The sequence below is a fragment of the Paroedura picta genome, chromosome 1 (genome assembly GCF_049243985.1).
Source record: "Paroedura picta isolate Pp20150507F chromosome 1, Ppicta_v3.0, whole genome shotgun sequence".
NCBI lineage: Eukaryota > Metazoa > Chordata > Lepidosauria > Squamata > Gekkonidae > Paroedura > Paroedura picta.
The window spans coordinates 172,312,909-172,339,172 of record NC_135369.1 but is presented as its reverse complement, the minus strand read 5'-3'; the positions used below and the strand labels follow the sequence as shown (position 1 = coordinate 172,339,172).

The 26,264-nt window shown below is 44.8% G+C and overlaps 1 protein-coding gene across 5 annotated transcripts in view; it reads right to left on the bottom strand.

The window, feature by feature from the left end:
* KLHL29 (kelch like family member 29) overlaps window positions 1-26,264 on the bottom strand; it is a 562,720-nt gene that overhangs the window by 384,851 nt on the left and 151,605 nt on the right. The window lies entirely within an intron of this gene.

Sequence of the window (26,264 nt, the reverse complement as noted above, 5' to 3'; positions counted from 1 at the left end):
CTCTGATCCTAACCAAGTTTACTTTTCCCAGGTCAATTCCGCACGGGTGGAAAAGGTTGAGAGGGAACACATATCTTGCACTTCCAGATGTCACTGACATATGGCTGGCCCCTTCCAAGGCCTGCTCCGGATCAGGCCCTTGTTTGTCCTGCCCAACAGGAATGTGGAATTTGGGTTCCTTTTTTTTTAAAACAGGGGCCAATGGGGCCTGTCCAGCTGCAGGCCCAGCGCCTCCCCACCCTACAGTGGCCCAGAGAGGGCAAAAAATGCCCTGGTCAGCTTAGCAGTGCTTCACTGTGCCTTGGGGCAGACTGGAGCTTTATTTTTTATATTGAATTCCATGAAATCCAACCATCCTGTAAAATAACCCTTCCCAACACCCTCCAGTGTGGTGGAACCTGTCTGCCACCGCTGTATTTCCCGAGAGAACACATTTCAGCGGGGGAGCATATCCGGTGTTGAAATGTGTTCCCCAAGGGAACACAGAAAACTGCGGAACATAAAGCTCTGCAGTACCACACTGCCAGCAGCCCGACATGGTTGCAGTCATGCGGAATTGGTCCCAGTCACTTTAATTCCAGTAAAGTATTTATGATTAGGAAGTTCAAGGTAGTGTGACCTTAATACTTCATGGAGCTCCTTTTGTATAACCTTACTGGCCTACATAAGCAAACAGGACTTGTACGTAGAGTCCCATTTTTAACATGCAGCAAGTATAACCTTGTGTTCAAAATTCCTAAAACTCAGCTTCCTCTCTCAATAAATATTTTTATTTCAACTCTTTTCTTTACCATTCTTATGAATTCTGATACTATTGTAAATTTAAAAACCCAAGTTTCTTTTAGTTATTTAGCTGAAATCTCTGATACATTTCAAAGTGTCGTTCATTTTGATCCCAAGGTTACCTACAGGTAAGATACAAAATAAATCCTACATTATTAAAAAAAAATACATTTTCATCATTTTCTCTGAAACAAAAAGTAATATTTTACATATCCCTATGGTGCACTCACAGCATCAGGATTAAAAAAGAAAGAAAAATCTTCAACAAGGAACTCTCAGACATTTTACTTTTCAGTAACATTAGCAGTCATGAAATAACTTTTAATCCTTTTATGGATTAAAAATTGGCTAAACAAAAGGAAACAGTAGGAATAAATAAACAATTATTGCAATGGAGGGAGGTAAAAAGCAGTATCCCACAAGAATCAGTACTTGGGCTGGTGCTACTGAATTTGTTCATAAATCATCTGGAATGGGAGGTGGCCAGGGCCTAGTCTGCACACATAGGATAATGCACTTTCAATGTGCTTTGGCAGCTGGATTTTCCTGTGTGGAACAGGAAAATCTACTACGAAAGTGCCTTGAAAGTGCATTATCTATTGTGTGCAGACTAGACTCTAGATAGTGGCCAAATTTGTAGAAGACAGAAAATTATTCAGGATGGTAGAAACCAAGGACAATTGTAGAACTCTTTGAATGACAGATGAAGTTTGATGATAAATTCAAGTTTAAAGCTACTGTTCTCTTCCTGCACTTCCTTTAACAAGGTTGTATCTTTTTACAAAATGACACACATTTTAGAGATGCAACGGCAACATGAGAGGTACTGGAAACTGTGCCACATCATTAAATCAAACTGGATGAAATTTAGCCCTTAGTATTTTGTTCAATACATTTATCACAATCTCTTCCTTCCCCACAGCAAATCCCCAACACTTACTCTATTGCAAAAGTTTTGTCCCCTATCTTCCTTTAAGATCAGTCCCTTAGATTATATTTTCTCCACACTTTAAAAAAAATCTGCCTTTCAGGTCATAAATGCAAGGAAAATCAAGCATTCAGCCAGTCTAAAGCCAAAGACCTGCATTCCTTATGCTAACAGAGATTTGACTTTATTAACAAACGTTGAAATCAAATGTCACTCTTTACTTATTATTTCCTTAATCAAGTTTATATTTTTCCTATTTATGAATGAGAATACAAAACCAGCAAGAGTTGCTATAAAGTGCCAGCAAGAGTCCCCCCCCCCCCCCCCGCAAGGCACTCCATTGTTCTGCAGTGTGTTTCTTTGTGGTCTCTCAAAAACATAAATGCCGACTACAATAAGGTGCTAAAAAGTTTGAATGGGAACCAAGTTGTAAATTTTATCTAAAGGGAACAATGTGCTCAGGTTTAAGCAACTTAATATTAAACAGAGGACATCCCATTAAACTTTCTGATAATTGGCAAAGTTGCCTTTCCAGGCATTAGTATTCACTTTGCACTTTAGCATGTTTTGATAGGCATTCCTCATTACCAATATTTTAACCCACAGAACTGTTTTTCTAGATTAATCCCCAATGTTGTTTAACTTTATCACTTCACATTCATCTTCTCTGAAAGTTTTATTAGAAGGTTTATTTGATAAACTGCTCTCATCCGTGGCTGCTGCAACCGTGCAAGATCTATTAGCAGTACGGGCGGGGGGCGGGGGGATGGGACGGGTGATGAGTCAATGAAGCACTTTGAGGATTGGGTGTAACAAATACCACTGGTTCACATGGGATTCTGAGAAAACTGAACATACTTTATTGCCTATTATAATAAGTAAAATTCATATAGCACACGAGCAAGTTTTTAGAAACGGAAGTCCTCATCTCCTATGCCATTACTGGAAGTGTCAAAGGACAGCTCTAGGAAATGCTGGAAACTCTATGGTAATTTTTTTCTTCTGCTGCCACTTGGAGCAGTGATGTGCAATCGGACCTGGGAGGAGGCGTTCCTCCACCGGGGGCTTGGCAGGCCTAGGTGCCCCCATAATTCCCCAGCTCAAATGCTTTTAGGGGGGCAAAAAGCAGATTGGAGCGCAAAAGCAGATAGCCCAGAGAAGGAAGCTCAGCTCAGGGCAAATAAAGGAATTCTCTCAAAATCTGAAGCGTTGATGATCTTGATCAGCCCCCCACCCCTTTTTATTTTAATTTTTGTAGTTGCTGGCATTGCCTCAGGCTTTCTATGGGCAACTTTCCAAGGCCTACCTAGGCTGGCATTTCCAGAGTCCTTTAAAGAGAATGAGTTATACACAGAAGCCTGGGATTTCAATGTGTCATACTGACACTACCCTAGACTCAAGATGAAAGGAACTGCTCATGGGATCAGTAAATCTAGATAGACAATGTCCTGTTCAAACAAATTAGCCCATATGTCCTAATCTTCCTGAAAATGTAGCCAGGAAAAGTTCCCTCGGAAATTCTTCCATGTCCACAAATAAGTTAAAATTAGAATATTCTTGCACTGTGGATTGATTTATTAAGCTTTTCCTGCCTCTGGCAAGATGTCCCATAACTCAGCTACACGGTTAGACTGCTCTAATTCAGCTGAAATGCACTCTATGGCTCTTTCGTGCCTTTATACCACAGCTTGTCATATTTCGACTGCATTACAGACATACATTTGGCATGCTGGCACAGAAGAAGAAGAAGAAGAAGAAGAAGAAGAAGAAGAAGAAGAAGAAGAAGAAGAAGAAGAAGAAGAAGAAGAATTGGTTCTTATATGCTGCTTTTCTCTACCTGAAGCAGTTTACAATGGCTTTCCTTTTCCTCTCCCCACAATAGACAATCCTGTGAGGTGGGTGAGGCAAAGTGAGTCCTGAGATTACTGAAGAAGAAGAGTTGGTTGTTATATGCTGCTGTTCTCTACCTGAAGGAGTCTCAAAGCGGCTTCCATTCTCCTTCCCCTTCCTCTTCACACAACAGACATCCTGTGGGGTGGGTGAGGCTGAGAGAGCCCTGATATTACTGCTCAGTCAGAACAGTTTTATCAGTGCTATGGCAAGCCCAAGGTTACCCAGCTGGATGCATGTGGGGGAACGGGGAATCAAACCCAGCTCACCAGATTAGAAATCCATACTTCTAACCACTACACCAAGTTGGCTCTCTGGTCATCTCTTTTGTTAATCTCTTTTGAGGAGCTTCAGTCTATGTCCTTATGGTTCCTTGTTGGTGACCACCCATATAGTAAAAGTCGCAATTGCATCTTGCCTTTCATCCCACAAGACCAAATGAAGGATTAAGTAGTCCTAGCATGCTTAGAACATATAAGAACCAACTTCTCCTCCACCTCTTCCTCCTCCTCCTCCTCCTTCTCTTTCCCCTTCTTTTTTCAACCGTCCCCAACTAGAGGTTTCCAAGAAATCCAGATGTAAGTCATGGACATACCAAAGCTTTTACCTGTCAAAGTACTAAGTTATCCTGACTCATAGCTAGTGATAGACCTAGGTTCTATGAATGTGTCTAATCTTCTTTCAAATAGATATCAGTGCATCTTATTATGTGATGGTAAAATAATATAATCATTGTCCATTCTGGTTTTACTGTTCATCAATTTCAGTGCATGATTCTGAGTTCCCATCTTGTAAAATAAAAACCCTCCAGCTCCTCAGAATTTAAAGACAAAGCAAAAACTAACCTGTTTTATAGGCAAATTTGCTATCTGGCCCTTCGCTTTAAAAATAGTCTGTAAAATAGACAAACAAATGGCATCTTGAAATTGTCACGATATTGTTTCCAAAGGTTTCCTGTGATTTTAGTATTTTCAAAAGTGTTCACACCAAAAAGTCTATTATGGAGATCTTCCTGAGGGGAAAAATCATCACAGAAGAAAGCAATATAATCCCATTTTTATATTCTCCATACATGGCAGACTCGCTTATAACCTTCCAGCAATTAATAATCTCAACTCCCTTGTAATCTTCCAGCAGTTAACAGGACAAGAAGAGTATCTACCTATCTGTTTATTTATTCAATTAATGGTCTGCCTTCCTCCTTGGACTCAAGACAGATTACATAGTGGTACCTCATAAAAACCCTGAAACTATAAAACCACAATCACAAAACGGTAGAATAGAAAACTCCTCCATCCTCCCCACAACTATGCATGAAGGGGTTCGTTCGTCAGCTGGAGTGGTGTAGCCTGAGGGGCCCATTGATCTTAACAGACCCGGCTTCAACTGAAGACCTGGCGGAAGAGCTCCATTTTACAGGCCCTGCGGAACTCTGACAGCTCCATCAGGGCCCTCAGCTCTCCCGGGAGCTCATTCCCCCAGGTCGGGGCCAGGACCGAAAAGGCCTGGCCCAGGTGGAGGCCAGGCATATCTCTCTGGGTCCAGGGACCACTAACAGAATAGTACCTGCAGAGCAAAGGGTCCTGTGGGGAGCATAAGCAGACAAGCGGTCCTTCAGATAGGCAGGGGCCTACTTTTAGAAAACCCAAACTTCAAATAATCCAGGGGAAGAAAAGAAACATATGAAATAAAACTTATGGGCTATTCTGAGAAAAATGGCAAAACAAGCTCAGCACAAAACAAGCTAATATCTAAAATGCATACCACAGAGTGAGCAAACATATTTTTTTTTGTTTTGTTTTATTTAGTGGACTGAAGCTTGTAGTTTTAACATCTACAGTCATCGTCAGTTTTACTCCCAGGTCAACGTCAAATTTGCTGTTAACTGCAGATATTCATCCACAGATAATTACCTTTTTATTGATCTTGCTACCTTCGTATTTTTAGTCAAATACAGAGGGGGGGGGGGGAAACAGCATTGATTTTTATCTTCTGGTTATTTTTGCTTTGACCTGAAAGACGATGCTTGAAGAACAATAGGGTCAATGCCAACCACCCTAATGAATTAATGCCAGAGCTCAATGGCAAAATTAAGCATTAATCCAGAGCATTCTTCCAGCGCAATCATGCTTGCCTGCTGCCCCATTTCTCTTACTTTAAAGGTCAACAGTATTCCTAGGTCATCCTTTTTTAAAAAGTTACTAGCATAGGCATCTTTGGAAAATAAAGTTAATTCAAACTTGGGGGAGGCGGGCACTTGGGTGTTTAAAGGTTTGCATAGGAATTGTCTAAGAAGAAAGAAGCAAAACCTACCAGCCATGAGAGGTTTTTCAGCGTACATTTCTTTCCATTTGACTGACAGGTGCTCAACAGTGTTCATGGTCATTTAGCCCAGATTCAAAAGCTGAATCTTTACATTTCAGGCTTGAAATGTTTCCCTGAACTAGTTTATATTTATTGAGGGCTGTGCCAGAGTGAGCAAAGCACCAAGAGGGCTGCTAAGCCGACCGCAACTTGGTGGGTCCAATGCTCCTCTGAATGCCATTCCTTCACCCTAAGGAATCTTCCTCCAGCTTAAGAGAATTTCTTCAAACTAGCAACCAAAGGAAAGGTGAGGCATAAATATTGTAATGAATAAATGAACAAACTTTGCTGAAGGGAATGGATGGACAAGCACCGGATCCACCGCAGTGGCTCCACAACAAAGGATGCAGGGTATTGTCTTCCGCATATCCTCTGGAGCAGTGGTTCTCAACCTGGGGGTCGGGATGACCCTTTCACGGGTCCTGGCAGAGCAAGCAGCTTGGCCGGGTGGGGGGCACATCTACACAACAGCCTTGCGGGGTAGATCAAGATAGAGCGTTCGTCTGTCTGGAGCAGCGGAAAAGAGTGAGATCGGCATGGTGGGACAAGAGGTAGAACGGAAATGAGAAACCCCAGAAAAAAACAATTTATCTACAATCATGAACAAAGGATCTTCATGCCATTGGTCAGTTTCGGTTTAATTCCTGTGAAAGAACACTTGCATAATTTTATGGTTGGGGGTCATGGCATTAGGAAAGTTGAGAATTACTGCTCTAGGGCAGGGGTAGTCAACCTGGGGTCCTCCAGATGTTCATGGACTACAATTCCCATGAGCCCTTGCCAGCATTTGCTGGAGGACCACAGGTTGACTACCCCTGCTCTAGGGTATCTACCATTGAGGACACAGTCAAAACAGACTGATATTCTGCTTCTCCTATACCCCAAACACAGAGGGCTACTTTTCTAATCATTGTCTCTACTACAACATCACTCGGACTGTTAGATGTCCAACACCTATGCAACATTGTTTTCCTGGGACCTCCACTGATTCAATAAGGCTTTACAATAATCGCTCCCAAGCTTCAACAAGTTTTCCAGCAATGCACACTGAGAATAATAATGAATGACTGGCGCTTACATGGGACAAAGCACCAGATAAGTGCAAAAACCATTATGTTCAAAGCCATTCAGACACTCTCCCATTAATCCTCAAAACAAACCTAAAAAAGGAGATTAAAAGTTATCCCTGAATTAAGAATAGGGAATGACACTAAGACTTTTGTGCTGCCCTAAGGTCATTTAAGAGCCTCTTGTGGCACAGAGTGGTAAGGCAGCAGAAATGCAGTCTGAAAGCTCTGGCCATGAGGCTGGGAGTTCGAGCCCAGCAGCCGACTCAAGGTTGACTCAGCCTTCCATCCTTCCGAGGTCGGTAAAATGAATACCCAGCTTGCTGGGGGGGGGGTAAACAGTAATGACTGGGGAAGGCACTGGCAAACCACCCCGTGTTGAGTCTGCCATGAAAACGCTAGAGGGCGTCACCCCAAGGGTCAGACATGACCTGGTGCTTGCACAGGGGATAACTTTTCCTTTTTAAGGTCATCTAATGAATTCATGTGTGACCCAACATTTGAACTGGGTATTTCTGAGACACTACACTAAACTAGGTGGTCCTCCCTATGCTCCAGATTGTCTCTTGCTTGCTCATTGGTACTTCAGAATTGACTGGCAGCGGCTTGTAACTTTCATCCAGCAATGCTAAGAACTTCCTAGAAATTGCAGCCAATATTAAAAACATATCCTCGGTTGAAACACCTGTGTGTGTATGTTTGTCAAGTTGATTTTCTTGAAGATTTGCTCACAAATTTATTTATTTATTTGCTTGTTTAGATTTTTATACCACCCTTACCTACAGCTCTGGGCGGTTTACATAAAACATTGAAGAAACAAGGGCTGCAGACTGCAGCATCAGTGGGGTAGGAGGCCAGGAGGAGGAAGTGTGGCTTCAGCTTCAGTGGAAGAGGCAGGAGTTGGGATGGGTGGCTGGCGCACCCTGAGAGCACATGCGCTGCAAGCCCAAATCCTGCTGGCAAGGGTGGGTGGGGCCCCTTGTGGTTCAGACCCACAAGTCCTATTTATTGGTGACATGCCTCTTCCTCCACAGGTCAAATTTGGAACTTCCCACCTTCCTTCCCTATATTCTGAACTGTAATGGTATTTTATTCTATCGCTATTTCATTTTATAACACGTTATCTGGGACTAGTTTGATATTGCAGTTGTTTTTCATCTTCCATTTTCTTTTGTATCGCTGTCAAAACTGGTGGTTGTTGTGCTTGGGGATGGATCCTTTGGGGGGTGGGGGAGAAGACTGAGGCCTGAGTGCTGGTCTCCCCCAGTATGGGGGTGTCCATATGAGGCTGTGTGAATGGCAGAACACAGTGATGACCCCAGGAGGGCTGCTCAGGTGCCTTGCATTTCCGGGTGGCAGGGGGGAACCAGAAGCTGACACCCATTTCAACCTGCCAGCCCACCATGGTGCCAGCAGGTGGGAGAGAGCTGGCCTTCAAGCAAAGTTGGAGTAGCTTGATTGCTCCAGTGGGAGCTGCTGGCTAGGGGCTTCCTCGTGGCCAGCTGGCCACAAGATGCCAGGATCCGTCCATGTTGTGCCCACACTCCTTGCTATGCATTTCAATAAAGCTGTGACCTAATTTTCATCAAAAACTCTGTGTGGTGTCTCCCTTTAAGGTCTCTATCCATATCCACCTGACACATAATTACTATACCCCAGATCATAAGGGGACATCTTTTAAAGTAAGATAAGTTTGATCCCAGGGGTCCCCAACTTTTCTGAACCTGTGGCCACATTTGGAACTCTTAACATGTCCTGCTGGATGCAGCAATAAAATGGCTGCCGCAAGAGGCTCGTGGTTTGTTGTTATGGTAACGAGCCATGCAAATCCCAGTTGTCAACAAATCCCAGTTTGTCATGAGAACTAAATCAGATGTCATGACAAACTGGCCTGAATTAGAATTAAGAATGAGGAAGGCTTCAATATTCAGGATTTATATGAGTGCAGGAGCTTGAGGACTTCTTTGTCTGTGTAATAAACCACCATGACTGGGCATTAAATCTGAATAGTGCAAATAATGAATTGTGCCTGTGTATCATGTATACAGTCTGTCTACATTTCCAAATCTCCATCGGCTTTTTGTTGTTTGGATTTCTCTTCAGGGTTTTTCGCGTTTTTACCCTCTTCCGTCTTTCTAACCGTAACACTGCCAGCCGAGTATCAACTAGGAAGGAGAACAACAGCACATACAAACAGCTGTTCTACGGAGCTGTTTTCCCCCATAAGAAACTGCATTATTATGACATCTAAATTAGTAATTCGGACAACTGCAACTGGAAACTAATACCGGTGTAAAAAATGAAGATAAATATGTGCAGTTGCAAAGAACAAGCTGAACACACTCAAATGAATGCCATCTGCAGTGTAGGTTGCTTACTTACTCTTAACATTAAGCTCGATAGCAGCAACACCCCAAATTATATATCACTTACAAAGTTCTACATCAAAATGCCATAAGACCTTCCACAATCCACATGCAATGCAGAGATAGGTATAACACAGCCTTGCCTACATTTGTACTCCTCTCAGCCAATCACCTCCCTCAGGGGTACAATGTAATTTAAAGCTCACTTCATGGGTTTTGCTCCTGATCGGTCAATTATTCCAAATCAGGCAGAATTAAATGTGGCATTTTTGGGATGTGGAATGATGTTAGTCAGTGACCAAAGTGAAACTAATAAACCAATTTTGCTCACTGCCCTGAGCTATTCTCAAAAATTGAAGTCTTGGAGAAGAAAGACTGCTTTATCTGTTTGTTGCCCAAACCCTCTTGCAATTTATTATCTTTTAATTCAATTTTTTTTTTTATATTCAGGGAATAATTCTGGCAGTGGGCTCTGAAGAGAATAAAGACGACACCGTGGTACACAGCCTTCTGTATGGCTGGAAGCCACAGAGAGCATAAATTTCTCCGAGATGAAAAGAACAGCTACTTTCTCCCACCATTAAATGCCTAGCGCTCACCCTGGCTGTTGCAAATTTATCTCGTGGATGTCAATGCCGCCCAAACCGTGTTTTAAAATCAACCTTAAACATCAACAGCAGCCACTTCAATTTACAAGAGCGTGTCAGGGTAGTTTAATCTCGGGTGACATGAAATATTTATTGCTGCTGTTCTACGCTTGGGCATGGAGCACAGAACTCAGAAGAATTACGCCACAGAGAACTTTGTCTCCTCTTTTTGCACTCCAGTGGATATCCTTCCAGTTTATTATGGCAATCCGAATATTAAGGATAAATTAGACAAGATCTGGAAAGGATACTGCCAAAGGGTACAGAGGAGAGCGACGAAGATGATCTGGGGCCAAGGGACCAAGCCCTATGAAGATAGGTTGAGGGACTTGGGAATGTTCAGCCTGGAGAAAAGGAGGCTGAGAGGGGACATGATAGCCCTCTTTAAGTATTTGAAAGGTTGTCACTTGGAGGAGGGCAGGATGCTGTTCCCATTGGCTGCAGAGGAGAGGACATGCAGTAATGGGTTTAAACTACAAGTACAACGATATAGGCTAGATATCAGGAAAAAAATTTTCACGGAGTAGTTCAGCAGTGGAATAGGCTGCCTAAGGAGGTGGTGAGCTCCCCCTCACTGGCAGTCTTCAAGCAAAGGTTGGATACGAACTTTTCTTGGATGCTTTAGGATGCTTAGGGCTGATCCTGCGTTGAGCAGGGGGTTGGACTAGATGGCCTATGTGGCCCCTTCCAACTCTATGATTCTATGATTCTAAAAGTTAAGCAGTTGAATCAAGCTGCAGCTGACTTAGGGTCACCCCATAAGGCAGGGGGGGGGCAAACTGTGGCTCTCCAGATACCCATGAACTACAATTCCCATGCTAGCAGGGGCCGGAGGGAATTGTAGTCCATGGACTTCTGGAGAGTCAGTTTGGCCACCCCTGCCATAGGGTTTTCAAGGCAAGAGACACTCAGCAGTGGGTTTGCCATTGCCTGCCTCTGCTTCATGACCTGGGACCTCCTTGGTGGTTTCCCATCCAAATACTAACCAGGGTAAACTTTGCTTAGCTTTGGGGATATTGCAAAATTAGCCTACCCTTGGCCATCAAGGTCAGGGCATTTACCTTCTATCCTTTCGTAAGGCCACAGCTAAAGAATACAAAAGATTGTGCATTTTTCATTCTTCAAGGGGAGGTTCATCAGCCTAAAATTTCTTACCTGTGTCTCCCCATATATACCCACCCCTATTTTGGTAGGCTGACATATTCAGTCCTAGAACACCGTGATGGATTGTGTAATGCACTGTGAAGGGTAAATTCTTCACAGAACCAGAGTCTTGAGTGAGAGGCTGCTCCAAATGATTTGATTGGTTAGCATTAGTTGAGCAGAGAAAGACTTGAGAGATGAATGCTCAGGAGAGGGCAGTCTCAGTGTAGTCCTGAGAAGTGTTTAATACTGACAGAGTATAAGTCTAGCCCTGGCTGAGGAAGGTCATGGCTGTAGAGTACCTGACACTTTATATCACCTATTGATGGAGTGCCCTAGATTTCTCCACTTGCAAAAATCACTAGTTAAATATTTGAGACAATTGAAATCTACTAATGTAGACGAGAAGGACATAATGCATAAAATCCTAGGTGAAAGTGATCCGGAGATTATCCGAGAAGTAGCCAAGGTATTGTTAACAATACAAAGGATGAATTGCTCATATCTGAACCCTGTACCGGCTAAAAGCGGACCTTTGGGAGCCCACTGTGGACCGCGCATTGCGGTATGGCCATCTTGTAACATTTGTATGTTGTTGAAGGATTGTGCATGTCACTTGCTTGTGCTGTTTTGACTGTACCATTTTATCTTTTTTAAAATCATTGTTATGCCAATAAAGGTATTCTGTATTCTGTGAAAGGTTTAGTACTCGACAGGGTTTGTGCTTAGCTCTGAATAAGAGCAGTTTAACACAGATGGAGTACTGTGAAGGTTGGCAGGAGGAGTGGGTAGTTAGGTGAATACTCCCACTCAGGCCACTCTTGTAGTAGAGAAGAATTTCCCTACCCAGTTAAAACAGGGAGATAGCTCTGGAGAATGGAAAAATCTCTGGTGTAGTGTTTTTAGAAACTGCCTTTTAAATCCTAAAGAGTCAGCAAAAAACTCAAGAGAACTGGTGTGTTTAGTGAAGGAATTAGGGTGCTGAACAGAGCAGCCTTGCCTTCTGAAAATCAAAGGGGTTTAAAGAAAGTACAGTGGAATGTTTGGGAAACACTGAAACAAAAGCTTCTCATCATAAGGATTCAAGGTCACGGTGAAAAGCTTAAGAAACTCTGAATTCCTTGAAACATATGACTTATAATCAGTGCCTCAGAAACTGTTATACCCCTGATTTCAGCTGACCTTTCTCCTCAACACTGAATGAAATATTTTGTTATTTTTGAACTTTAAAGACCTCTTGAGTGGCATTTCAGTAATTTATGTCAAAAACCTTGTTCCTTCCTTCAAGTTCCTTGGCTGAGCCAGCAACAAAATATCCAACTGTGACAAGGTTGGACAACCACTGTTTTTCAGAAAGGAAGAAAGTAGATAAAAAGGACTGCTCAATCAGAATGGAAGGAAAAAACGAAGGGAAAATCTCGCCTCACAGGGAAGGAAGTGGGCGAGGTGGTCATAAGTACACTAGGTCCAAGGCAGCTCAGTCACACTGCAGCATGAGCAAGATGAGGCATGGAAACAGTCAGGGTGGCACGGTCAGAGTCTAGTTCCCAGGTCAACCACAGTCCAGAAATCAAAGTCAAAACATCGTTCAAGATCCACAGTCATGAGTGAGGTACAGGGTCAGTGGTGCCAATGTCAGGAGAAAAGTGATACACTGCTTCCACACTCAGCCCTTCTCTCTGCACCATTTATAACACTCATCTTGAAGTTTGATTGCTTCATCCAGGTGCACATGCACCCTTCCTCCGTGGCTGGACCCAGGTGTCTGTGAGCCATTAATCCCGAACTCAAGTATCTTTCCAACATCTCATGCTGAATCCTCCATTGTCTATGCTCCACTAATTCCGGAAACAGAGGGACAAGGTGGATGGCAAAATATTCTCTGATACTGAACCACGGGGCTGTACAGCCAGTGTACTGCCACCAGGCTGTGGATCACTGGCTGGAAGCACAGAAATAGCTCCCTCTAGCAGGCTGGCTGTAACTGGCTGTGGGCCGGGACCTTCTTCACAGGCCCATTCCTCTTCTGACGAGTCCTCAGCCCCTTCTGGATTACCTCTACCCAGATGATCCACAACACCTTCCCTCCCTCCAAGGTTATTTGGTTAAAAATCTTTCAGTTTTATCGTTGACGCTCATGCTACTAAATTCCACTGCCATACAAAACAAGGCCATTTCTGTTGACAGACATTCTTCATTCTAGCATTATGCCTGCCTGTTTGAACAGCTTGTGTTGGAAAATTAAGCATAGATTTCTGTTTCCTTTTTGTTTATTTTTAGCTAAGCCATGTATTTCTGTTCATTAGTGTTTGTATTTGCTTGGGAGAGTGGAGGCGCTGTATCTTCTATGCACATTGTTCAGAGGAGTTGCACTTTTACGGTCCACTAGACCTGTTTCCCACACAAATAAATTACTTGGACCTATCAAACTACAATGTGTCAAACCCTTTCCTGTCTGATTTCTCCTCCCCTCGCCCAAATGTTTTAGCCCTGTCGTTTTCTAGATTAAATGCGTTTACAGGAACAAATGGAGAAGCATGTTGCTCAGTCACTCATTTTTGCTTATGTGGAGTCTGGTTCTCTTCTCCGCCATGGATCAAGGGAAAAAGGTAACTTGGCATGTAAGAATTAAAAATGGTAAAAAGATGATCAAAATGTGGTTTTGTGATTATCATGAACACAATCAAACAAACAAAACCTCAAAGAGGCATTCCCAGATAACGAGTGTATTGGTTCAGTCTATATTCTTAGAGATTTATTTGTTCCAATGGTTTTCTGCTGAAACTCAACAAACATGAGGAGAATAAACGTTTCTGTACTTCACCAAAGAGACTGGATATGTGGGGTCGGGGGGAGAGAGACTCCTTCAAACTGAATCCCTGTGTACCAAAAAGCTTTAAAAGAGTTTTGTCTTCCACAACCAAAACACTAGTGTTAAATGGTTTCACATTCGTCTCAGTCAATGGCAGGGTTTCTCAATCAGAGTTGCCCAAATATATTTTTTTAAATTTGTTAAATTTATCAGGTGGTCATGTCAACCCACTCCCTCCTTCCAAAATAACCAATTAATCCGGCGCAAACCTGGCGCTAGAGTGGTGCTGACTCAGCACTAGAGTGGCGCTAACCATAAACCATATCAGAGATGTGAAGTTGACGGATCTGTGTATATAAACATTCAGAAGGGAGAGGAAACATTCCTAAGACTTTTGGTTCCCAACCTTTTGGGGCTGCTGCCCCCTTGACTCCCTAGTGCCCCACCCCCCACACACATACAAACACACACCTCTTTCCTGACGTTAGGTCTTCTGCAAGTTCAAAACACTATGCTGCCTATACTACTTTTTTGGTTGTTGTACAGTGGCCATATTTTAGTCTGGGGAAAAATACATAAGTTCTTTGTAAGAATCATTTGTAAAAACCACTTTTGGGAAGAGAGAGAGGGGGGGAGAGGGAGAGAGAGAGAGAGAGAGAGAGAGAGAGAGACAAGCCATGAAAAATCCTATGGTTAGGTGCAAGTAGGAGAAGGCTTTTCCAGCCTCTCAAAGATGGAGACTTTTGGAGAACAGCTGGATTAAGAAATTCCTAGAGATTTGGGGTGGAACCTGGGAAGGACAGAATCTGAGGAGGGGAAGGAGCTCAGCAGGAATAGAATCCCATCCACCTGACCTTCTGAAGCTGTCGATGTCTTCAGGAAGCTAAGACAGGTTGGCTCTGGTCAGCACTGGGATAGAAGATCACCAAGGAAGTCCAGGGTTGCTACTATACAGAGGCAGGCAATGGCAAGCCACCTTGGAACGTCTTTCACTTGGAAAACATAGCCACAGCAGGAAGAGTCACACTATTGCCCCAACATTCCTCACCACCACCCTGGATCATCCCACCACTCCAGGGGTCAGTGTACCACCTAATTTTGCAACTTCTGCTTTAAAACATGTCTATTTGGGTGTCTTTTTCACCCAAATAAGGTCTCCAAGGTGGAAGACATAAAACATTTCACATGAAAAGCATTTAAAATAAAATGTAGGTACAACAATTCAATAAAATACATATAGGGAGATGTAACTGCAAAACCGGGGACAAGATCGATAGTTATTGGGGAGATGCCAGACAGTACAAAAGATTTTTTCACCCAGTGGCAGAAGACAGCAATAGCGGGAGAAAAAGAAATCTCCCTGAGGAGGAGAGAATTCGAAGGTTTTGGCTTGACAAGCGAGAAGACCCTTTCTCAGCTTGCTACCTGTCTAGCTTCAGATGGCACAGGCACATAAAGCAGGACTGCCAAAAATGACCAGACGAATACAGAAGAAGGCACTTTCAGATTGTACAGTGCCTAAAAGGTCAATACTGGCACCTTGAATTGGTCCCGGGAACAAATTGTGAGACAGTTTACATGGAACAGGACTGGAGTGACATGGTCCCTATGACTCACTCCGGTCAACATTCTGGCTGCAGCACTTTTGGATAGCCATCAAAGGCATAGAGCACAATGCGGTAATCTAATCTTGATGTGGCATGCCCCACAGTAGCAAAATCTGTATATATATATATATACCATATTGTTTAACTGCAATGAACACTATTCTTAATTAATTTGCCACGACATACATTCAGTATATGGTAATGATAAATTCAGTGTTTTCAGTGTTATAATGTTGCTAGTTCTATTGTGGTTGTTTTGCCAGTATGACATGCTTTCTGTAGAGTCAGGACTGGTTGTAGCATGTGCTAGGGGCCCCACACTTCAAGGGGCCCCGCACTGTGCCCTCCCCCCTATGGAACAGGGCTGTCGCTTCTCCCCCCCCCCTTTCCCCCTTTAAGGATACTTGGAGTGACATCCCTTTCCAATGTGGGGGCCTCTTCTGCCCCCAATCTCCCACCGCACTTGTACTCTGCTAGGGCCCCGGGAATCCTTAAAAAAGGATTTGGTGTGTATTTTTAATGCATATTTCCCTCTTTCTCTTAGAAGATAAAAGCAAAGTCACATGTGCTAAGGTAATATAGGGTGGTGGTTTATAACCTTTTTGGAATGGTGACCTAATTTAAAAAAAGGAAAACAGAGCATACACGAATCACTAAAACTGCAAAAACCTGTGACCCGCTTTCACAGGCTTCATAACCCACTTTTAAATTGGGACCCTCAGGCTGGGAAACACAGACATAGGAAAACAGTAGCTCATAGATCTCTCTCCCTCTGGTACTGGGTATATTCACAATTTTATAGTAAAATGTAATACGTTAGCTTATAAGTGATGCATTTTATGTTGTCAAAGCAGTAGAAAGAACATATTGCACACATTTCAATTACTTCCAGCTTACCCTGCTCCTTCAACACTGCTGTGACCCCAAACTCTACATGCACACTGACGATACCATATTTGCTCAAGCGACTTCCAACTTCTAGAAGGCGTCTACGCATCCACAGCTTATTGGGAACCGGCTTGCAGATTTTACGCTGCTCAGAAACACATATGGAGCAATGAAGACTCGTACCATGTGAGTTATCTGTGCCAGTGTGTTTGCTGTTCAAAAGATATGCACATTCCAGGAGGAAGTTCAAACTGCACATCACCATTTGGGTACAATGGGGGGAAACCGTGCTTGCCACAATACACGTATGATATAAAGGAAGACCTATGATCCAAACCTGAAGGAGATGTGGCCTTTGCCATAACAAATGCCAGTGGAACTCTTGTGTAACAAGTCTGTTATATTAAAAAGTGTAAAACGTTTTATCCAAAACGTTGCTAGCCTAGCAGTTTGTGAATTATTCTATCGAGCAGCACTAGCAGCATCGGTTGGCTCCTAGAATAACTACAGATCCTGTTATGCAAACTAACAGGATAAATGAAATCATTTTTATGCTGATTTTCTTCTCAATAACCCATTTAAAGTCCATTCCAGATGGGAACAAATGTTAAAAGGCAGCATTTGCCCACTCAGTCTGGCACACTAAGTCAACTGGGCAGTTATTCCAAGGGACTGCACTCCTCCTGTCAAGTTACTGATAGCATAACTAATCCATGTCCTGTTCATATAGATATGTGGTCACTTTACAAGTTTGTAAGCATTTCTACCAACGTCCCAATCACAATTACCATTATGCAGGTATAATAAGGTTTCCTTGAACCAGACAGCCCAGACCATTCTTAACAGATCTCAGAAGCTACAGAGCTGGTCCTGGTTAGTCCATGGATGGGAGAGCTCTAAAGAACTCTAGGGTAGTTATGCAGAGGCAGGCAATGGAAAAACACCTCTGAATGCCTGTTGCCTTGAAAACCTTATGAGGTCTCAGTACGTTGGCCATGACCTCATGGCATTGGGAGGGGGGGTTGCCTGGTCATGCATGGCAACTACCAAGGATCTTGGGGGACAGGGTCATGGGGAACACCAGTGGTTGTGGGGGGGGGGGTGTAGATGTAATACAACTGAGCCTGAGGAGGGGCCCTGATGTTCCTAGCACTAGCACAGGCCTCCACTAAAGACCTGGTGGAAGTGCTCCTTTTTGCAGGTCCTGCGGAACGCTGACAGTTCCGTCAGGGCCCTCAGCTCTCCCGGGAGCTCATTCCATCAGGTTGGGGCCTAGCCCTGGTCGAGGCCAGGCGTGCTTCCTTAGGACCAGGGACCACAAAGAGATTCGCGCCCAAAGAGGGAAGTGCTCCATGGGGGGTATAAGCAGGCAAGTGGTCCCTCAAGTAGGCAGGGCCAAAGCTTCAGACAGCCTCGAAAGTTAAAACCAAAACCCTGAACTTGATCCAGGCCAGAACTGGCAACCAATGCAACTTCCTCAGCACCGGCTGGATATGGGTCCTCCAAGGTGTTTTTATGAGGACCCTGACAGCTGCGTTCTGTATCAGCTTTATATGATCTCAGGCGCGATAGGGGTAGATATTTTTATGGAGTGAGCTTTGTTTGTTTTGGATTTCCTAAACTCCTTGAAATGGATGGATTTTATCATTTTAGCTAGATTATTGACTATATGAGTTTTAACTGACAAACTGCCGTAAGCTGCCCCAAGACTGTTTGGAGAAGGGTGGCCTAGAAGCTGAATGAAAGAATAAATGAATGAAATAAATTCACTACCCATATAGTGAAATTGTATCTCCTGCCCGAGGTACCAGGGGCTAAACATTATTTTTCTTAGGGTGTAATACAAAGTTTGTACCTTCGTCCTGATCCCCAAAATCAACTGAGGAGAGCTGCTGAGAAAAATAAGAGGTCCAGAAAGGGGAGGACGGTATATGAATGAATGAATGAATGAATGAATGAATGAATGAATGAATGAATAATTTGGGGGTGTATCAATGGAATTCTGGTAAAAACATTAACATTCGACAAGTGAAAATATGGTAAGTAGCTGGGTTCCAGAAAATACAAGAACCTGAAAACTGGTCAAGTTTAAAGCCTTGCTCATATTCATTTTAGACATGCCCTGTTCGGAGAGAGGTGGCCTAGAAGCTGAATGAATGAATAAATGAATGAAAAAAAGTCACTACCCATATAGTGAAATTGTAACTCCTGCCCGAGGTACCAGGGGCTAAACATAATTTTTCTTAGGGTGCAATGCAAAGTTTGTACCTTCCTCCTGATCCCAAAAATCAACTGAGGAGAGCTGCTGAGAAAAATAACAAGACCAGAAAATATAATGTGGAAGGAATTCTGGTAAAAACTTGTTAACATTCCACAAGTGAAAATATGGTAAGTAGCTGGGTTCCAGAAAATACAAGAATCTGAAAACTGTCCAGGTTTAAAGTCTTGCTCACATTCGTATTAGGCACGCACAGGGCATTGCACAGAAAGGTGAATATTCAAGAAGAAACATAGATCCAAGTTTGCATTCCATGCAGCACCTAATTCTTGTGATGTGAGGTTTTATTTCTGCCCGATCTCTAATTGAAGGAAAATCCTATTTGCAGTTTTGCTACCTAAGACCGCTCTCTTTGTTTCAGGTCACACATGCCGGGTTCCAGGCTCCTTGTTGTCTATTTTAACAGGGCCACGATGTTATATCCTGCATACTATTATTGTGGCGGCAATGGGTGAGCATGGTGTTCCCTTCCAAACCTCCTATGTAACGATGCAGATTAATTTAATGAGTCTCTTGTAGGGAGATGAAGAACGGACAAGTTGATATTTGGTACTATTAAGACTCATTAGCCAGTAACTCTTTTTCCAGTAACTTGACATTATGATGCACAGAGCACTTAATACAAGGAAAGGGGAGAAAGCCTCCCTTTTAAAGGAGTGCTAAATTTATACTATCCATGCCTTTTAATATAATTATTCTTCCAGGAAAATTCAATTCCATCTTCAGGATTCCACCGTGGTGGCTAAAAAGAGACGCGGGCCAGAAAATGCATGCTGCAAAAGCAATCTCGGAGTAAAAACCAAGAAGAGAGTTCCCTACCTAACTTTTAAGACTTAGGATATTCTCTCTCTTTTTCTTTTCGAAGGCTCCGTGACCCCTAATTATTCAGGCTCCCAAGCCAATCCATTAAGCTCCATTTTATATAATCAGGACTGAATAAAAGATACAAGCTATGCTTGCCAAAGAGACACAATGAACCAGCAATCTGCAGCAAGTTTTTTTTAGGGGATGCAACCGAGCTGTGACTTTTGGATTGACAGCTTAAATTATGGCAGCCTTAAAATGCAAGAAGAAAGGGATGGGGCGCGGGAGGAAGAGGAGGAGGCTCAGCAGGAGGGACTGACAGCCTTATACCCAATCATCCTAAAGTAGAAAGTATAATGGAGCGAGCTCTTTGAAGTTTTCGCTATCCGAGTGCTTCCTTTGTCAGAACAGCCCTTTTTCAAATGCATTTGGAAAAAAAATGCTGTTTTTACAGTGCTAACCAAAGGGGGGGGGAGTGTTACATATTCAAGGCGGCAATCGATAATCATACTTTCTGTACACTTCCGTACACGTTCAATATCCTATGCACCCTTTACAAATGTCTGCTTGTGGAACATATATTCTTGTGTTGCTATTAAAAATTAATCCCGCAAGTGATTAGGATCAATGTGCCGGCAGCATTTTCAGCTCCACCCCCCAGCAAGATTAAAGTCAAATCAGCCCTGAGACTCAAGAGGATCCGGTTATTTCAAACACCACCCAAATTATCAACCCTGTGAAGTATGATAAAACCCTCTGAATAGTGGATAAACTAACAGCTTTGAACTCCAAGTGATCTCTCAGTACACGTTCAGGTCAGAGCCTTGTGGTTATTTCACATGGTTTAAAGAAGCCAATTAAACCATGTAGCATCATTCTAGCAAAAACTATCTCTATAATTAATTTAGGTTTTTCTTTTCCTATTCGTCAATAACCTCTTTAGGTTTATACTGAAATACGGAACCACATAGGATCTAACTCGGGTTTTCTCAACTGGGATTTAAAGAATCCCGTTTGGCCCTGGGAGGGTTTCCTGAATGAGTGGAATGTAAACATTTATCAGGTGATACGACCATACTTAAGTCTTGTCAACCTCCCCCCACATGGCCAATTAATGGGCCTGTAGGGGGAGGGGCCCTGGTGGGGGTACACACAGCTTCCCAACTATTTTCTGCATGATTGCGCTACTTCTGGGGTTTCTTAAAGCATGATCGTGGGGGTTCTTAAAGGATGATCGCACTACTTCTGGGGTTCCTTGAAGGATGTTTAGGAGATTTCTCAATAGTTAAAAAGTTGAAAAAGACTGGCCAAACTATACATTTCACCATTTCTGAGTCCACCTTAGATCCTACCAAGCACGTGTGCACTGGGAGTTCCTTTTTTCCTAACCTGAAATGGTCCTGGGGAACTGATATTTGTCCTGCTGGAGAAACTTTCACGTAGCCCAGTGGTGCATGTGAAGATGCAAACACTCCTGGAGTCATGTTAGGTCAGGAAAACAGACTTGGAGGGAAGTCTCAATCCCCGTTTCCCCTGTACATCAAGGTCCCAATACAAATCAAGCCCTCATCCTCACGCACCTGCGAGTTTAATTTTCAGCCAGGATTTTGCAGCGTGTATCTGATGACAGGACAGGGGATGGATGTCATGTAATTAGGCCTTCATTCAGCTCAACCAGCAGAACAGGGTTGGTAGCATCAAACGCAGAACAGCTGGAAGGGCTTAATAACAGCTCATGGCAAATCAAGCCACAGTCAGCTCTAGTCTAATAGTAGTCATCTAGAGAGGATGGAATTCTGTTGTGTTTTTCTGGCATGACTACCGACACCGCTTCAGATTGCTGCTGCTGTTTTATACGGCCGTCGATGCCGTTATAGTTGTTGAGATGCTGGGTTAAACCAAGTGTTTTATGAACTACATTTACTTGGTGTGTTGTAAAGCGCTTTGGACGCCAATGCAAAGCAGTAGTATATAAGTATTTAAGTAGTCTGCAGGAAACATCTAACACTCTGGGTAATCTGCCTTGAGTTGAAATGAGAAAGGCAGACTGTAAATAACATAAATAAATAATTGCTTCCACGCAAATACGGGGCTGCTCCAGTTGTACTGGGAATGGCACCTGTGCAGAGCCCTGAGGCACCGTTCACACTGGCAGCCCTCCCTCCCAACCCAGCTCCTGCAGGTTCCTGTCAGTCAGGGAGGCGGGGGGGGGGAGAGCCTGTCCTGCCCAGCAGAAGTTCCCCATAAGCCACTTGTCGCAAACAGCTGGCCTACATCACTCATTGTGCCTTGGCTAGCACTGCCACAGAACAGAGTAGAACAGAGCAGAGCAGGCTCCCTGTACTAGCTAGCCATTAACTATTTAAAAAGTGATATCCAGGATCAGGCAGGTACACACTGTGGCAGGATTCAACGGCTCACAGGTCCATATCACACTTACTCTTTAAAAAAATTATTATTTATTAAAATTGTATACTGCCCTCCCCCCCGTTGCCAAACCAGGGCAGTGAACAACATATATAACAGTACATACAATATAGCAGATTAAAATCATTCACATAAAAAGTGGAAACATTCCATATAATAATATCCAGAGCAACAGCTGGCAAGGCCTGGCACCAAGCCCTGCCTGCTGCCCCTCCACTGCTCGTCCTCCAAGCCCGTCTGCTCTTTCGCAAGGGTGGGGATGGGCTCGGATGGAAGCTGGCGGTGGCAGTGCAGTGAACAGGGCTCTGCACTGGGCCTTGCCAGCCACCACAGCCTCTGGCACCTATCACCCAAGCTGTCCCCACTCTCCTGAGGGTGAGGACAGCCTCAGAATACAGGTGGTGGTGGTGGTGCAGTAAGCGGTGCTCCGTGACGGGCCTTGCCAGCTGCCGCCACCTCTGCCATCCGTCTCCTGAGCTATCCCCACTCTCCTGAGGGTGGAACCGGTGGCAGAAGATAGGTGGCAGCAGCGGCACAGCTCAGCACTGGGCCTCACCAGCCACTGCCGCCCATCTTCTGAGGCCATCCCTGCTCTCCTGATGGCTGAGACTTGTGGTGGACACAGCGGTGGCACTGCCAGTGGAGTTCAATGCCAGGCTTCACCAGCTGCCATCTACTGGCACGTTCCCTTGGCCGGGACTACAGACATCACATCCGTAGTCACATCCGTTTCAGGGGGTACGCCAGTAGATATATCCACGTCAAAAATTAACGCTATAACTTTAAAAAGATGTTAAAATATTTTAAATACTCAACATTAAACAGTTGTCTGGTTTTGAGTGACTGCATATCCCCAGATATTCTCATTGGACAGTTCTCAGGGGAGTTCCAATAGGAGGCCCAGTAGATATTATTAGTTTGCTGGCTCCAACCAAAAGTATGGCAGAAGCTCTGGGAGCTCGTTCCACTAAGTAGGGGGCAGGAATGAAAACATCCCAGCCCTGGCTGAAGCCAGAGATATTTCCTTAGGGCCAGGCATCACTAGCTGGTTGGTATTGGCTGAGTGTAAGGCTCATGGGGCTGTAAGATTTAAATCAAGAAGCAAGTCCTCCTTTCTGGAAGACCCATAGTTTGAGAGATGGATTTGTTGCTCTCATCTGTTGCTCAAACTTGTTATGCTCGAGTACATCTGTGACAGCTAATTGCATATCCATGCAAATCTGGTAGTGTTCTCTTTTTTTAATTTAAAAACTTTTTTTCTTTTTACTGTACTTTCTTGTCTAGTTACCATTTGGGATAAAGTGATTGCAATTATGGCTCTGTTAAATCGCTATGGTTTTGAAGCTGAACACAAAACACTTCTGCATTTTAACAAGTGAACCTTATTTAACTCTGAGTGGTTTTAAAATATTTAAATTAGAAAAAAAACCTTTTTTTCTAAAAGCTGTGATATACAAATTATTATCTTCAATTTTGTAGCAGTTTAAATTTAGGCGTTTCTAAAAGTTTTTTTTAATTACATGTGATTATTTTTAAAGGATTTTTTCCTGTCTGTTCTTTCCACTAACTGAAGATGGTAAAAACATAGTGAAAACTGCATAAATAGCTTGTATTTTGTGATGCAGGTTTTATTCAGTTCAGTTGTTTAGCATTAGGTATATCCCGAATCTTTAAAAACCAGAAACAAAGTTTGAGTCTAGTAGCACCTTTAAGACCAAGTTTTATTGAAGCTGCAACTTTAGTGTACATGCACACTTCTTCATGTACCATGTACATTAAACTTACCCCTTGATTAAAACTTGGTTGGTCTTAAAGATGTCACTGGACTCAGACTTCTTTTGTTATTTCAGATCAATACAGCTGAATCTATCTTTTAAAATTGTTTCTTTTGAATATTTTTTACATTTTGTAAGGTAATCATGGGAATTATCCCTTCTTTTCCCTTCCAGCAACCTTATAAGGTTTGTGAGCCTGAGAGATAAACCCTGGTCCAAATCCACAAAGAAATTCCATAATGTAGCATCTGTACACCGCCCGTGGCGCCACGGGCGCCACGGACTAAATAAAAGAGTAAGCCCTTGGAAGGCGGGCTGTGTCCGGGATGAGGAAGGGTGCCGATTGGCCCCTTCCCCCAGACAGACTATTGGAGGGACCAATCGGCAGGCGCGAAGCGCCTGCCGATTGGTCCCTCCAATTCCTTGCCGGAGCAACTGCGAGCCGTTGCTCGCAGTTGCTCCCTGCCCGGCGGCCTGACGCGGCCGGAGGCGCGAAGCGCCTCCCGCCGCGTCAGGCCGCCGGCTACTGAGTCCCCGGCAGCCGCACGCTGCCCGGCCGCGGGGGGCTCCCTGGGCGGAGGCCTGACGCGGCGAGAGGCGCAAAGCGCCTCTCGCCGCGTCAGGCCGCCGCCCAGGGAGCCCCCCGCGGCCGGGCAGCGTGCGGCTGCCGGGGACTCCCGTCCGTTCTGCCAGCCAGCCGCCAACGTTCTGCCAGCCAGCCGCCACGGACTAAATAAAAGAGTAAGCCCTTGGAAGGCGGGCTGTGTCCGGGATGAGGAAGGGTGCCGATTGGCCCCTTCCCCCAGACAGACTATTGGAGGGACCAATCGGCAGGCGCGAAGCGCCTGCCGATTGGTCCCTCCAATTCCTTGCCGGAGCAACTGCGAGCCGTTGCTCGCAGTTGCTCCCTGCCCGGCGGCCTGACGCGGCCGGAGGCGCGAAGCGCCTCCCGCCGCGTCAGGCCGCCGGCTACTGAGTCCCCGGCAGCCGCACGCTGCCCGGCCGCGGGGGGCTCCCTGGGCGGAGGCCTGACGCGGCGAGAGGCGCAAAGCGCCTCTCGCCGCGTCAGGCCGCCGCCCAGGGAGCCCCCCGCGGCCGGGCAGCGTGCGGCTGCCGGGGACTCCCGTCCGTTCTGCCAGCCAGCCGCCAACGATAAAAACAAGCCGCAAGCCAACCGCTGCCACCGCCAGCCAGCCCTCGCCGCCGCCAGCCACCCACTGCCGCCGACAGCCAGCCCTCGCCGCCACAGAAAATGGCCGCCGCCGCCAGCCAGCCGCTGCCCCCGCAAGCCAGCCCTCGCCGCCGCCAGCCAGCCCCCGATGCCGCCGAAAATGGCCGCCGCCGCAAGCCAGCCGCTGCCCCCGCCAGCCAGTCGCCGCCGCAGCCAGCAAACCAGCCGCCGCCGACGACAATGGCCGAAAATGGCCGAAAAGATCCCCCGCCGCTGCCGCTGACGCCGAAAATGGCCGCCGCCAAACATCGCCGACCTCCGAAAATGGCCGCCGCCGCCTCCAGCTAGCCGCCGCTGCCTTCACCCAGCCCAGGATGCCCCGCCGCAGCCGCTGCCGCCCGCCAGCCCTTACTGACGCCTCCGGTAAGGTTCGCTCCTTTTCTGCTTGCTGCCCTTTCTCCTTGCTACCCTTCCCTTCCCATTCTAGCGCCCATTGTATTGGAATTACAATGGGCTCTTTTACTAGTCCTAGAATAGTACTGAATTCTCTCTCATGCTTAAAAGAGAAATACAAATCGACAAATGTGCTTTCTGAAAGTCCCTGGCAACCAGACTGAAATTTAACTGCATATGATAGTCCAGTAATACAATGTGGGTGTATGTAATATGTATCGGTGTGTGCATACATGTACACATCACAAAAATGCTGTTTTCACCTGCATTTTTATTTAATACAAAACCAGGCTTCATTGCCATAATGGGAACTTAGGAAGATCTTCAATTTACCCAAATAATTGATCCTAGTCACACACACAAGAGCCAGTTTGGTGTAGTGGTTAGGAGTGTGGACTTCTAATCTGGCATGCCGGGTTCGATTCTGCACTCCCCCACATGCAGCCAGCTGGGTGACCTTGGGCTCGCCACGGCGCTGATGAAACTGTTCTGACCGAGCAGTGATATCAGGGCTCTCTCAGCCTCACCCACCTCACAGGGTTTCTGTTGTGGGGAGAGGAAAGGGAAGGCGACTGTAAGCCACTTTGAGGCTCCTTCAATAGAGAAAAGTGGCATATAAGAACAAACTCTTCTTCTTCTTCTCCTTCGGTTGGGAGGATTCAGTCACCATTGCATTTGCTTTTAAGATGGCAAGATGAAAGATTCAGGGCTTCATGAAAGTGTGTGTGTGTGTGTGTGTGTGGAGGGGGAATGACCAGGAGTGTTACAAGCTCACTTCCTTTCCTCTCCATCATGAGTCACAACCTATACATTTTGCAGTCCGAGCACAAAACAGATTGTCTATAGAAAAACAGCTTTCCC